General features: G+C 47.4%; 1 pseudogene; it reads right to left on the bottom strand.

Moving 5' to 3' along the window:
* Positions 1 to 1,842: 1,842 nt before the first annotated feature.
* LOC149445472 (uncharacterized) overlaps positions 1,843 to 15,055 on the bottom strand; it is a 96,177-nt pseudogene continuing 82,964 nt past the window's right edge.

Genomic DNA, 15,055 nt, shown 5'->3' on the forward strand with positions numbered 1-15,055 from the left:
TGCGCTCTGTACACAGGCCTAAGATATAATCCTGACCACTGCACTCTATACACAGGCCTAAGATATAATCCTGACCACTGCGCTCTATACACAGGCCTAAGATATAATCCTGACCACTGCGCTCTGTACACTGGCCTAAGATATAATCCTGACCACTGCACTCTGTACACAGGCCTAAGATATAATCCTGACCACTGCACTCTATACACAAGTCTAAGATATAACCCTGACCACTGCACTCTGTACACAGGGCTGTATATGATATACTCTTGACCACTGCACTCTGTATACAGGGCTGTATATGATATACTCCTGACCACTGCACTCTGTATACAGGGCTGTATATGATATTCTCCTGACCACTGCACTCTACACAGGGCTGTATATGATATACTTCTGACCACTGCACTCTACACAGGGCTGTATATGATATACTCCTGACCACTGCACTCTGTACACAGGGCTGTATATGATATACTCCTGACCACTGCACTCTGTACACAGGGCTGTATATGATATACTCATGACCACTGCACTCTGTACACAGGCCTAAGATATTATCCAGACCACTGCACTCTGTACACAGGGCTGTATATGACATACTCCTGACCACTGCACTCTGTGCACATGGCTGTATATAACAGGTTCCTGACCTCTGCACTCTGTACACAGACCTAAGATATACTCCTGATCACTGCACTCTATACACAGGGCTGTATATTATATGCTCCTGACCACTGCACTCTGTATGATGGGCTGTATGTGAAATGTTACTAACCACTGCACTCCTTTTGCTGAGCCATGTATGACATGCTCCTGACCAATGACCACTTCTAAATACTGAGCTGTATAAGACATGATCTTACCCACTGTGCACTGTACATGACATACCACTTCTGACTACTTCACTCTGTATGAGGACTGTTTATCATCTACTCCTGACCACTACACTCTGTACTCCAGGATGGAAATCACATACTCCTGACCACTACACTCTGCGATGTAAATCACATACTCCTGAACACTGCACTCTGCGATGTAAATCACATACTCCTGACCACTACACTCTGTACTCTTGGATGGAAATCACATACTCCTGACCGCTACATTCTGTACTCTGGGATGGAAATCACATACTCCTGACCACTACACTCTGTACTCTGGGATGTAAATCACATACTCCTGACCGCTACACTCTGTACTCTATACTCCTGATCACATACTCCTGACTATTACATTCTGTACTCTGGGATGTAAATCACATACTCCTGACCACTACACTCTGTACTCTGGGATGGAAATCACATACTCCTGACCATTGTACTCTGTACTCTGTGATGTAAATCTCATACTCCTGACCACTACATTCTGTACTCTGGGATGTAAATCACATACTCCTGACCACTACACTCTGTACTCTGGGATGTAAATCACATACTCCTGACCACTACATTCTGTACTCTGGGATGTAAATCACATACTCCTGACCACTACACTCTGTACTCTGGGATGTAAATCACATACTCCTGACCACTACACTCTGTACTCTGGGATGGAAATCACATACTCCTGACCACTGCACGTTGTTTGCAGGGCTGTATGAAGTAGTCTCCTGACCCCTGCACTCTGGGCCATTATTCATGGTGAACCAGAAACTGGATGACCTGTAAAGGCTTGTAAAGTGTCTCCTGTGAGAAATGTTTGGGCCCCAAAGATCCCCATCGTGGCCACGACACACACAATTCTTTTCACTCAATAAATTCTTTATTATAGTTTTACTTCTAACAAGATTGTAATCATAGAATCAGGAAATACCAAAGGGAGGAATCCGATTGGTCAGGAAGATCCCTTGTCTGGAATGTGGGGGCGGAGTCATTATTATTGGTGTACAATACAATACACAACGTGTTCCATTATTATAACAAAGTATTGTAGAAAAGATTCCAACATGTGACATGGCTGAATGAATGCTGGTCATATTAGTTCATCTATTCTCTAAGTGGGGCGGTATCTATTGGGCCAATCCCTTTTACAAACCACACATAATATCGCCCTTCAAAGTAAAAACAGAAACGATTTGCACAAAATCAAAGAGTAGAAAGATTTTCCGGTGGATCCCCTCTACCCAGACCCCATATGTAGACATAGAACAACAAGCTGTGTTCCCTCTCGTGCCGCACTCCTCCAACCACCCAAACCCACACAGAAGCCAAGGGAAATAATGAGAGGAAAGTTCCCCCCTAGTTTGGGGCGGAGTTCTCCTTCCCTCTTGTTGGGGGATGGGAGAAGGATGGACTGAAGACAGAGAGACGCTTCGGGGTCACCACTGTTCTGTAGAGCCTTGAAATGAAGGACATCAACTTCAGAAGTTCTTGTTGTCTGTGTAAAGTTCCCCGATAACGAGATCTGGGCTCTCCCGGCTTCTAGCTCTGTAACCCGCTACATCATTATCAGGAAACGCAACTCCGACACCCAAGAAGGGCTGAAGTTGTGTCCTTCATTTCCAGGATCTACTGACCACTCTGCACCCCGACATTTACTGCACTTCATCCATGTCTTTGGGGGCCTCTCATCTCCTTATCAACTGTTTCTTCCATGATGAAGATCAGCCATGGAGTATATCTGAGGTGTATATCAGGGTGTGCTTCTTCCCCACATGAGAGCTGGGATGTCCAGCAACATTCATCTAGAGGACATTTCCCGCACTCAAGGCACTAATACACCTCCAGGGTTGTGTGGGACCCCTGATGTACAGGAAGACAGGACTTCAGTGAGGAACATTTCCCTCACTCAGGACAGGAAAGTGGCTTCTCCCCCATGTGAGATCTCTGATGTCTGCAAAGATGGGACTTCCGTGAAAAACATTTCCCACACACAGGACAGGAAAACGGCTTCTCTCCCGTGTGAAATCTCTGATGTGTGCAAAGATGTGACTTCTGTGAAAAACATTTCCCACACTCAGGACAGGAATATGGCTTATCCCCTGTGTGAGATCTTTGATGTGTGTAAAGACTGGACTTCTGTGAAAAACATTTCCCACACTCAGGACAGGAATATGGTTTCTCCCCTGTGTGAGATCTCTGATGTTTGTAAAGATCGGACTTAATTGAAAAACATTTCCCACACTCAGGACAGGAATATGGCTTCTCCCCTGTGTGAGATCTCTGATGTTTGCAAAGATCGAACTTCATTGAAAAACATTTCCCACACTCAGAACAGGAATACGGCTTCTCCCCTGTGTGAGATCTCTGATGTTTGTAAAGACTGGACTTCTTTGAAAAACATTTCCTACACTCAGGACAGGAATATGGCTTCTCCCCCGTGTGAGATCTTTGATGCTTGTAAAGATTGGACTTCATCGAAAAACATTTCCCACACTCAGGACAGGAATACGGCTTCTCCCCTGTGTGAGATCTCTGATGTTTGTAAAGACTGGAATTTGAAAAACATTTCCCACACTCAGGACAGGAATACGGCTTCTCCCCCGTGTGAGATCGCTGATGTTTATGAAGACTGGACCTATCTGAAAAACATTTCCCGCACTCAGGACAGGAATACGGCATCTCCCCCGTGTGAGACATTTTATGCCTATTAACAAGGAATTTTGAATGGAAACCTTTCCCGCACTCAGTACAGGAGAACCTCTTCCCTGTTGTAAGGCCGGCCCGGTCCCGCACAGTCTGAGGTTCCTCAGGATATGAGGAATCCAGTGGTCCATCTACACTGGGTGGTGCCGGATGGACATTGGAGGGAGCCGGGTTTTCTCCTGGACTATACTGTGTGATGTCCTCATCTTCTACTTTCCAGTCTGGAGACAAAGTGAGACAATCCTCGGAGGTTTTCCTCATCTCCCGGCCATGGACTAAAATACAAAGACAAAGAGGATTACTAGACAGGAGCTGATTGGTTCCCCCAAACCAAGACTCCGCCCACATCAGGCAGCTTGGTCTCTGAGGAGCTTACAATTCCACCCTCAAGGGAACTAGGAAATGGCTCCTCTGATCTCCTACCAGGTCATTTCTTTATTCATGGACCTTAGTCAGAGAGTGAGGAAACAACCAGAACTGTCTTTTATAGGAGGGACAGTGATGAGGGGATTATAGGACGAGGGTCCCCACCCCCTCTATCACTTATCGCCATCTTCCCAACACAAGAAGTACTGCACTTCCTTATTTAGTCCATGATTTAGTCATGAAGAACAGCGGGGCTGAGCCCCACCAGAGGTCAGAGAGTGAGGATGGGGGGAGAACAACCAAGATGAAGACTGGACTGATCCTGAAGACCACCATCATTGGGGTATTGACTCCTCCCTCATTATCACTTTCTGTTTAAGGGTCCAAAGTTGGAGGATGTTATCACATTATTATCACCATGTAAAAGTCTGTGCTCCAATCACATCATCCGATATAAAATGTCCAGCTGGTAGGAAATGGGGGTAACAAAAGAGAATCCATATTATGTGTATATATAGAAGTGGGGGGAGGGGAGAGAGCAGAAGTCAGGAGTATGTAATGTACAACATAGAGTATATAGTGCAGGGGTCAGGAGTATGTAATGTACAACAGAGTATATAGTGCAGGGGTCAGGAGTATGTAATGTACAACACAGAGTATATAGTGCAGGGGTCAGGAGTATGTAATGTACAACATAGAGTATATAGTGCAGGGGTCAGGAGGATGTAATGTACAACATAGAGTATATAGTGCAGGGGTCAGGAGTATGTAATGTACAACATAGAGTATATAGTGCAGGGGTCAGGAGTATATAATGTACAACAGAGTATATAGTGCAGGGGTGTCTGTGGACGTGGTATACTTGGACAGAGGGGTGATTGAATTGATAGGCTGCACAGGATGAGGGAGTCACCTCACCCCTCTGCACCTTGTCACCTCCTCACATCTTGACGTGGCCTTTGAAGGCAGACCGTGCAGGATGGGGGGAAGTTATCGCTGCGATGGCCCTCACACCTCGAGGGCCGCATAGCCGAGGAGGGGTGACACACCGCTGAGAGATTCCAGAGTGGGGCCGCCAACCAGTCGATGCGCGCCCCCTGGCAGGTACAGTGTGGGCCCGAGACTTTTCTGTGCTCTGCGCCCACCAGGAGACAAAGGCCCGAGTCAAGGGGGCATGCCACTTTGCCCTGGCAACGTGGCGCTGGGATGGACATTGCCGGGGCAACTGGGAAGCATCCTGGCTGTTGCCAGGCCAGTGCAGGAACCAGTTATATGTCTTCTGTCTCCGCCGCTGCTGGGAGGTCCAGGTGGGGACTGTACCTTCAAAGTCATTCCCGCTGAGCACTCTGCAGGAGACCCCCCCAAAGGTAAGGACTATTATCCACTGCCACTCTGCAGAATACTCCAGGGTTGGGAGTACCCGCTGCCCCTCTACTAATACTCCAGGACTGGGAGTATCTGCTGCCTCCCTGCTAATACTCCAGGGCTGGGAGTACCCGCTGTTACTCTGCTAATTCTCTGGGCTAGAACTGCTTTGCTGTTGGCCCCACGATACTCTGCCTAATACTCTGGGGCCTGGATTACCCGCTCTGCTGTGTGCTGAGGAGATTTGCCCTCCCTGCTGTCGCCTGCTGTGAGCCAGGACATCCCTGCCAGAACCATGAGTGTCTGCAAGCCGCCTACCTTCCTGGAAGCCATCTGCTGCAGAGTGCCTGCAAGCCACCTATTGTGAGTGTCCCTAGAAGCCATGAACTGCCCCTATTGTGTGCTCAGACCACCCTTGTCATGAACTGACCCTATTGTGTGCTCAGACCGCCCTTGTCATGATCTGCCCCTATTGTGTGCTCAGACCACTCTTGTCATGGACTGCCCCTATTGTGTGCTCAGACCGCCCTTGTCATGATCTGCCCCTATTGTGTGCTCAGACCACCCTTGTCATGATCTGCCCCTATTGTGTGCTCAGACCACCCTTGTCATGATCTGCCCCTATTGTGTGCTCAGACCACCCTTGTCATGAACTGCCCCTATTGTGTGCTCAGACCACCCTTGTCATGAACTTCCTTTGTTGTGTGCTCAAACCGCCCTTGTCATAAACTGCCCCTATTGTGTGCTCAGACCACCCTTGTCATGAACTGTCCCTATTGTGTGCTCAGACCACCCTTGTCATGATCTGCCCCTATTGTGTACTCAGACCACCCTGTCATAAACTGCCCCTATTGTGTGCTCAGACCACCCTTGTCATGAACTGTCCCTATTGTGTGCTCAGACCGCCCTTGTCATAAACTGCCCCTATTGTGTGCTCAGACCGCCCTTGTCATGATCTGCCCCTATTGTGTGCTCAGACCGCCCTTGTCATGATCTGCCCCTATTGTGTGCTCAGACCGCCCTTGTCATGAACTGCCCCTATTGTGTGCTCAGACCACCCTTGTCATGATCTGCCCCTATTGTGTGCTCAGACCACCCTTGTCATGAACTGCCCCTATTGTGTGCTCAGACCGCCCTTGTCATGAACTGCCCCTATTGTGTGCTCAGACCGCCCTTGTCATGATCTGCCCCTATTGTGTGCTCAGACTACACTTGTCATGAACTGCCCCTATTGTGTGCTCAGACCGCCCTTGTCATGATCTGCCCCTATTGTGTGCTCAGACCACCCTTGTCATGATCTGCCCCTATTGTGTGCTCAGACCACCCTTGTCATGATCTGCCCCTATTGTGTGCTCAGACCACCCTTGTCATGAACTGCCCCTATTGTGTGCTCAGACCACCCTTGTCATGAACTTCCTTTGTTGTGTGCTCAGACCGCCCTTGTCATGATCTGCCCCTATTGTGTGCTCAGACTACACTTGTCATGAACTGCCCCTATTGTGTGCTCAGACCACCCTTGTCATGATCTGCCCCTATTGTGTACTCAGACCACCCTTGTCATAAACTGCCCCTATTGTGTGCTCAGACCACCCTTGTCATGAACTGTCCCTATTGTGTGCTCAGACCGCCCTTGCCATGAACTGCCCCTATTGTGTGCTCAGACCACCCTTGTCATGATCTGCCCCTATTGTGTGCTCAGACCACCCTTGTCATGAACTGCCCCTATTGTGTGCTCAGACCGCCCTTGTCATGATCTGCCCCTATTGTGTGCTCAGACTACACTTGTCATGATCTGCCCCTATTGTGTGCTCAGACCGCCCTTGTCATGATCTGCCCCTATTGTGTGCTCAGACCACCCTTGTCATGAACTTCCCCTATTGTGCGCTCAGACCACCCTTGTCATGAACCGCCCCTATTGTGTGCTCAGACCACCCTAGTCATTATCTGCCCCTATTGTGTGCTCAGACTACCCTTGTCATGAACCGCCCCTATTGTGTGCTCAGACCCCCCTTGTCATGATCTGCCCCTATTGTGCGCTCAGACGACCCTTGTCATGAACCGCCCCTATTGTGTGCTCAGACCACCCTTGTCATGAACCGCCCCTATTGTGTGCTCAGACCGCCCTTGTCATGATCTGCCCCTATTGTGTGCTCAGACCACCCTTGTCATGAACTGCCCCTATTGTGTGCTCAGACTACACTTGTCATGATCTGCCCCTATTGTGTGCTCAGACCGCCCTTGTCATGAACTGCCCCTATTGTGTGCTCAGACCGCCCTTGTCATGAACTGCCCCTATTGTGTGCTCAGACTACCCTTGCTTGAACTGCCCCATTGCGTGCCTGGATTATAGCTACCTGGACTGCCCCCCTGAGTTCTTGAGCCATCACTACCCAAATCAAGCCCCACAGCCAAAGTCCCGCTGAGTCCCCGTGAGACTGATGTTGTCCCTAGAGAGCTGTGTGGGAGTTGTGCTGAGGTCAGACCCCACAGCCAAGGTCCCACTGAGTCCCCGTTAGCCTTCTTACCATGAGTGTCTCTACAAGCCGCATGTTGCGGAGTGCCATGAACTGCCCTGATTGAATGCCTTCCATAGTTCAATAAAGCTTTGTATGTTTACCACTGTGGACGTGGTATACTTGGACAGAGGGGTAGCAGTGGATGTGGTATACTTGGACAGAGGGGTGGGTGTGGACATGGTATGCTTGGACAGAGGGGTAGCAGTGGATGTGGTGTACTTGGACAGAGGGGTGGCAGTGGACGTGGTATACTTGGACAGAGGGTTGGGTGTGGACATGGTATGCTTGGACAGAGGGGTAGCGGTGGATGTGGTGTACTTGGACAGAAGGGTGGCGGTGGACGTGGTATACTTGGACAGAGGGGTGGCGGTGGACGTGGTATACTTGGACAGAGGGGTGGCGGTGGACATGGTATACTTGGACAGAGGGGTGGCGGTGGACGTGGTGTACTTGGACAGAGGGGTGGCGGGGGACGTGGTATACTTGGACAGAGGGGTGGCGGTGGACGTGGTGTACTTGGACAGAAGGATGGCGGTGGACGTGGTATACTTGGACAGAGGGGTGGCGGTGGACGTGGTATACTTGGACAGAGGGGTGGCGGTGGACGTGGTATACTTGGAAAGAGGGGTGGCGGTGGACGTGGTATACTTGGACAGAGGGGTGGCGGTGGACGTGGTATATTTGGACAGAGGGGTGGCGGTGGACGTGGTATACTTGGACAGAGGGGTGGCGGTGGACGTGGTATACTTGGACAGAGGGGTGGCGGTGGACGTGGTATACTTGGACAGAGGGGTGGCGATGGACGTGGTATACTTGAACAGAGGGGTGGCGGTGGACGTGGTATACTTGGACAGAGGGGTGGCGGTGGACGTGGTATACTTGGACAGAGGGGTGGCGGTGGACGTGGTATACTTGGACAGAGGGGTGGCGGTGGACGTGGTATACTTGGACAGAGGGGTGGCGGTGGACGTGGTATACTCGGACAGAGGGGTGGCGGTGGACGTGGTATACTTGGACAGAGGGGTGGCGGTGGACGTGGTATACTCGGACAGAGGGGTGGCGGTGGACGTGGTATACTCGGACAGAGGGGTGGCGGTGGACGTGGTATACTTGGACAGAGGGGTGGCGGTGGACGTGGTATACTTGGACACAGTTCCCCACACACGGCTAATGTGTAAGGTAAAGTCTATGGGCTGGAAAAATCAGAATGTAAATGGATAGAAAACTGGCTAAAAGATCGTATTCAGAGAGTAGTGGTTAATGATTCATACTCTGAATGGTCTAGGGGTGTCAGTGGTGTACCCCAAGGTTCAATGTTATTAGTGGGGTACACCAAGGTTCAGTGTTAGTGGGGTACCCCAAGGTTCAGTGTTATTAGTGGGGTACCCCAAGGTTCAGTGTTATTAGTGGGGTACCCCAAGGATCAGTGTTATTAGTGGTGTACCCCAAGGTTCAGTGTTAGTGGGGTACCCCAAGGTTCAGTGTTATTAGTGGGGTACCCCAAGGATCAGTGTTATTAGTGGTGTACCCCAAGGTTCAGTGTTAGTGGGGTACCCCAAGGTTCAGTGTTGTTAGTGGGGTCTCCCATGGTTCAGTGTTATTAGTGGGGTACCCCAAGGTTCAGTGTTGTTAGTGGGGTATGTAGCAAATGAGCATACAGAGATGGACGCGGTCATCCATCTTGCTTAGGATCCTCCATCTTGTATCATTTCTATTCCCAAGTCAGCTTCCCTCCAATTCCCCCCCCCTCTCAGGAATGTGGTGTGTATGATACCAGAGATCACAGGCTCAGTGGGAGAGCTCCAGGGTTATAAATCCCAACCTAGCTGGTGCCCGGATGTCTGTAAGCTTCTCAATCTGAGATATTGTAAAACCATAAACCAGTCCTTCACTGAGCTTCAAAGACATTCCAGCTAGCTATAAAACGGACTCACATTTAAAAATCCCCTTTTCCATATAATTTTATATCTGGAGATATGAAAGACTTACATAAAAACCAGGAATATATTCAGATCGGTCACTTCAATACAAGTTGTCTGATACCTTACACCCCCTAGTTGGAATCTACAGGAGAGCAGAAAACGATATCTCCTTAACTGTCCCAAGCAGGTATGTCATATTTCATATCTAAACGTTCAGATCATTCTGCATATTAATCTACTAGTGGCTAGGCTGCTACATGCACCGAGGGTAAATTATTGATCATGATATTAATTGGGAGGGATTTTGGTTCTAGCTTGGGTCTCCGCCTGCAACACCCTCCCCAAATGAGGCGATTGGTTCTCTGCTTCAAGGAGACACCCTGCTGAGTTCCTAGAAAGGATGTTATGCTTGGAGCAGAAAATTAAGTTGAGTAGGTCGGGTTGAAGTTGAAGAATCCTCCCTTTTAACATCGGAACTAACTTTGGGAGATAAGGCACCCTTTTGGCTCAGGACCTTAAATCTGCGTAACCCAGGACTTTTGGCAAGTACTCTACCTCCCTAAACTTCTTTCTGTTATCTCTTTGCTGTGTTATTGCTCTCTGTATTTATATATATAAACCTCTATATATCTCTGTCTGCAGTGACCGTGGTATATAGACGATTATCCAATCATCATAGTGTTATAACTGATATTGCCGAGTTTCCTCTTTCTCTGTACAAAAGGAGGTGGTGGCAGTGTGAAGGGTTAATTGTGTAATTAACCTGACCCAGTAACAATCACTCTTTAGGCTGCAGGTACACAGATTGTGGTCCATTAGCTGGAAAATCTTTGTGCAGGGTGCAGCTGGGCGTGGCATTGTTTTGCACGTGACAGCGCAAAACAATTGGCCAGTCCTTCGGTCACAAGTTTGATGAGAAGGGCTGGGGTCTGACGCCGCGATTGTTACAGGGTACTCCAAGGTTAGAAGGGGGACTCCAAGGTTCAGTGTTAGTGGGGTACCCTGAGGTTCAGTATTATTACTGGGGTACCCCAAGGTTCAGTGTTATTAGTGGGGTACCCCAAGGTTCAGTGTTATTAGTGGGGTACCCCAAGGCTCGTTCCTAACCTCGGAATCTCCATGAATATCATATAAGGGGGATATGATCTCCATGTATGATACATAAGGGGGGATATGATCTCCATGTATAATACATAAAGGGGGGATATGATCTCCATGTATAATACATAAGGGGGGATATGATCTCCATGTATAATACATAAGGGGGGGATATGATCTCCATGTATAATACATAAGGGGGGATATGATCTACATGTATAATACATAAGGGGGGATATGATCTCCATGTATAATACATAAGGGGGATATGATCTCCATGTATAATACATAAGGGGGGATATGATCTCCATGTATAATACATAAGGGGGGATATGATCTCCATGTATAATACATAAGGGGGGATATGATCTCCATGTATATTACATAAGGGGGGATATGATCTCCATGTATAATACATAAGGGGGATATGATCTCCATGTATAATACATAAGGGGGGGATATGATCTCCATGTATAATACATAAGGGGGGATATGATCTCCATGTATAATACATAAGGGGGGGATATGATCTCCATGTATAATACATAAGGGGGGATATGATCTCCATGTATAATACATAAGGGGGATATGATCTCCATGTATAATACATAAGGGGGGATATGATCTCCATGTATAATACATAAGGGGGATATGATCTCCATGTATAATACATAAGGGGGGATATGATCTCCATGTATAATACATAAGGGGGGATATGATCTCCATGTAAAATACATAAGGGGGGATATGATCTCCATGTATAATACATAAGGGGGGGTATGATCTCCATGTATAATACATAAGGGGGATATGATCTCCATGTATAATACATAAGGGGGGATATGATCTCCATGTATAATACATAAGGGGGATATGATCTCCATGTATAATACATAAGGGGGGATATGATCTCCATGTATAATACATAAGGGGGGATATGATCTCCATGTAAAATACATAAGGGGGGATATGATCACCATGTATAATACATAAGGGGGATATGATCTCCATGTATAATACATAAGGGGGGGATATGATCTCCATGTATAATACATAAGGGGGGGATATGATCTCCATGTATAATACATAAGGGGGATATGATCACCATGTATAATACATAAGGGGGATATGATCTCCATGTATAATACATAAGGGGGGATATGATCTCCATGTATAATACATAAGGGGGGATATGATCTCCATGTATAATACATAAGGGGGATATGATCTCCATGTATAATACATAAGGGGGGATATGATCTCCATGTATAATACATAAGGGGGATATGATCTCCATGTATAATACATAAGGGGGATATGATCACCATGTATAATACATAAGGGGGGATATGATCTCCATGTATAATACATAAGGGGGTATGATCTCCATGTATAATACATAAGGGGGATATGATCACCATGTATAATACATAAGGGGGGGGATATGATCTCCATGTATAATACATAAGGGGGGATATGATCTCCATGTATAATACATAAGGGGGATATGATCTCCATGTATAATACATAAGGGGGGATATGATCTCCATGTATAATACATAAGGGGGATATGATCACCATGTATAATACATAAGGGGGGGATATGATCTCCATGTATAATACGTAAGGGGGGATATGTTCTCCATGTATAATACATAAGGGGGGGTTGCTGTAGGAAAGTTCTGGATTCTTTCTTGGATACACAGAATATAACTGGATATAAGATTTATAGGGAAAGTTGATCCAGGGAATATCCGATTGCCTCTCGGGGGTCAGGAAGGAATGTTTTCCCCTGCAGGAGGAGATCGGATCGTGCTTTGCTGGGTTTTTGCCTTCTGGTGGATCAGCTGTGGGTGTCGGATTATAACTTTTATTTTTAATGGTACAACTAGATGGATGTCTTTTTTCAGCCACACTAACTATGTAACTATGTAGGTCCCACACCGCTGCCTCCCATCTCCTGAGACTGCACTCAGTGACTTGGGTCTGAGACACTACAGACATATCCCTCCACCCGGCACAGCCAGCAGATAACAGAGAAGGTCCCCTGGAGGAGTCAGGCACAAGGCAGGAGACCCCAGTCACATGTCCTGGGTGCCTACATTATGCAATGCTTAGAGTAAAAATCAACATTTTGCTGCCAGCTGAACCCCAGAACCTCCATAAATCCAGTCTAGATACATAAATTGTGTCTGCAGCACAGAGAAGGAAGATTATCCGAGAGAAATCCAGGAATACAGGACGGGGAACACAGCTCAGGAAAGTGACCAGGGGATTACAGGCTGATATCACCCAGTCCCCGCCCTACTCTGGACCAATCAGTGAGCAGTATGGGTGGAGGAATGGATTTAGTGTTCATGACCCACCTGTGCTGATCTCTGTAGGAGTGTCCTCCTCTATAAATGTCCCCGTTATTCCATCCTCCTCCATAGACTGCTGATCATCCCTCACATACGCCTCTTCTTCTTCTGCTTTCACCTCAAATTCTATATCGATTGGATCTCCACTCTAAATCAAGGAAATGAGAGAGAATATCATCTGTAAGATATAAGGTCACATAAAAATCCACACATTGTCTCTATGTATCCATGTTCTAGATGCTCCATCCCACCAACCTTGTAATGATGAGGGATGGTGTGACATTCCTGTGGGGAATCCAGAGGACGGGGACATCTCTCTGGTGGGTTCCTGGTATTAGGTGGCTCCATCATACCCTTGTGTCCTTCTGAAAACTCCTCCATCACTCCATACTCCTCATCCTCCTCTTTATACTCTTCTTTAACATCAATATTATCATCCCCGAGGATTCCACTCTGAAAGATATAATAAAACATTCATTGTAACAAACATGCTGTGTATAAATCACAACTACCAATAATTGTCATCATCTACCTGATGATGGTGAGGGATGGTGTGACCTTCCTGTGTGGAATCCTGGGAATACAGAGGACGGGGACATCTCTCTGGTGAGTTCCTGTAGCTGGATGACTCCACCATGGTGTCCTGGTACAGATCTTTGTGTTCTTTTAGAAGCTCTGACTCCTCCATCCCCCCATCCTCATCCTCCTCCTCTTTTATCTCTTCTTTAACCTCAGCTTTAGAATCTCTCAGGTTTCCACTCTGAATATATAATAAAAATGCCATCAATGGTAACAATGCAGATAATGTACAGATCCTAATGATACTATCAGTGATTGTTCCTCATCTACCTGATGATGGTGAGGGATGGTGTGACCTTCCTGTGTGGAATCCCGGGAATACAGAGGACGGGGACATCTCTCTGGTGGGTTCCCATGACTGGATCCATCTGTATGAAACACACACACTGACTGAATCCATTGTTTCTATGTGTTTATCAGATGATGGGGGATCTAGGTGGATCCTCCGTACTGCTCTCTCCTTTACAATAAAGTCTCCTCTTACCCGGTGATGTGAGGGGCGGCTGATTGTCCATCATGACGTCCTTGTAGAGATCCTTGTGTCCTTCTAAATACTCCCACTCCTCCATGGAGAAATAGACAGTGACACCCTGACACCTTATAGGAACCTGACACACACAATGATACAGTCACCATCCAGACACATCCCTTGTCTGTTACTGGAGAATGTCCCAGAATTCCCGGCACCGCTCACCTCTCCTGTCAGCAGCTCAGTGATCTCTCTGGTGACTTCTAGAATCTTCTTCTTCTTTCTCTCTTCTATCAGGGAGGGAGGTGGAGGCAATGTGATGTCATATGATCTCCAGACTTCACAGGAGGAAAACTCTACATCTGAACACAAATAGTCACATCAAATGATATTCCCAGAATCCTCCTCACCTCTCCATTCAGGTCTCCATTTTATTAAAGCCCCACTTCAGGCTGAGGTATAATTCCCCCCCACAGGACCCCCACACTACGCAGGGTATAGGCTTGTTGCAGCATTCTGATGTCATTACATACAACGCAGGACCAACAGTCCCACTTTACATGTGAGGATACCAAGGGACCCCACATCCTAAGAGAATCAGAAAAAAGCCAGATGGAGGGACATTGGGAGGAGGAGCTGTGAGGTCAGTGTGATGTCATAGGATTCTCTGACTCTGGATGGAGGGACATTGGGAGGAGGAGCTGTGAGGTCAGTGTGATGTCATAGATTTCTCCATCCACCGCGACTAAAAAAAGTGGTAGAATCCTTTGGTATAGACTGGTGAGGTGAGAAG

This window comes from Staurois parvus, unplaced genomic scaffold (assembly GCF_062004578.1).
Source record: "Staurois parvus isolate SC_StPar_1 unplaced genomic scaffold, SC_StPar_1.0 ptg000720l, whole genome shotgun sequence".
In the NCBI taxonomy this organism is placed as follows: domain Eukaryota; kingdom Metazoa; phylum Chordata; class Amphibia; order Anura; family Ranidae; genus Staurois; species Staurois parvus.